We start from the raw sequence: 1,198 nt of genomic DNA, 5'->3' as shown, positions 1-1,198 counted from the left end.
CTTGTGAACAGCTATATCCTTAGGGGAAAAAAGATACCCATAATGCTCTGTAGCACCAGTACATACACACGGACTAACATTGCCAAAAAGATAAAGCACACATGTTGCCATACCTGTGGCAAAAACAAAAAGTCAAAAAGCTCTGCTATTCATGAAGCACTACCCATTGGTGAACATAATTTCTTTTGCTCTGAATTTTATTTGCAGCCTGTCTTTATTAAAAATTCAAACACACCCTAATGTATCATTTACATTATGTGAATCTGTGTTTAGCATAAGCTATTCCAAGGCACCAAGAGTAATTGATGGTAAAATTAGATTTTCTGTGCAGTCTGTGAAATAAGAGTTCAAAACCTTTCTGAAGACAGGAGCTCTCTGTCATCTTATCACAGGTGCATTTAGCCATGTTGTCATTTGGTCAGTCCAAAATGAACTCCTCAAGCAAAGCCATTATAGGTCATTTTCCAATTCACAAATTTCATTCCCATTAAAGAAGAGGGTTCCTGATTGCAGAATAGATTCTGCCTATCTAACTTTGTGTTTAAATACATACTGAGATGCTGTTTTTGCCAGGATTTTTTTCTTATTCAAATAAAGGCAGCATCATAGGAGGCAAAAAGGGGGTAGGAAGGATAAAGGGGACATAAAGTAAAATGACAAGCTCTCTCCAATGATGAATAAATAATATTTAATATACTATAACAGTAACAATCAATGCCATGTATTGAACATTTAGCATTTAGCATTGTGCTATAAGCCTTACAGATTTTTGCTCATTCACTTACCTAACTATATATATCTATTGAATGTTCATGTGTCAAGTACTCTCATATTTTTTAAAGTATAAACTATAAAATTTCTGAGCAGTAGCACATATACTTAAATGGGAATGATACAGAGAAGATTAGCAAGGTTCCTTCACAAGGATGATATGCAAGTTTGTGAAGCAGTTGTTTCATATTAAAATTAAAAACTTATATATATAAGTTTCTGCTCTTCCAGTGTTATACCAATGAGAAGTGAGACCACAATCACAGGCATGCACACACACCCAAATTTGCATATATAATTTTAACTTGAAACCTGCCTTAAAGAAAACAGGCTAATGGAATGCAGAATTAGGCTGAATGGAGAAGAACCAATTTGGTCAGATGGTCAAAGGTCTCTCTGGGAGGGCCCATGAGAATATCTGAAAGAG

The 1,198-nt window shown here is 35.1% G+C and overlaps 1 pseudogene; it reads left to right on the top strand.

The window, feature by feature from the left end:
- Positions 1-861: 861 nt before the first annotated feature.
- Positions 862-961, top strand: LOC114081249 (U6 spliceosomal RNA; annotated as a pseudogene).
- The last annotated feature ends 237 nt before the right edge of the window (positions 962-1,198 follow it).

This window comes from Marmota flaviventris, chromosome 2 (assembly GCF_047511675.1).
Source record: "Marmota flaviventris isolate mMarFla1 chromosome 2, mMarFla1.hap1, whole genome shotgun sequence".
NCBI lineage: Eukaryota > Metazoa > Chordata > Mammalia > Rodentia > Sciuridae > Marmota > Marmota flaviventris.
The sequence above is the reverse complement of the archived record's forward strand: the minus strand, read 5'-3'. Positions and strand labels throughout refer to the sequence as shown.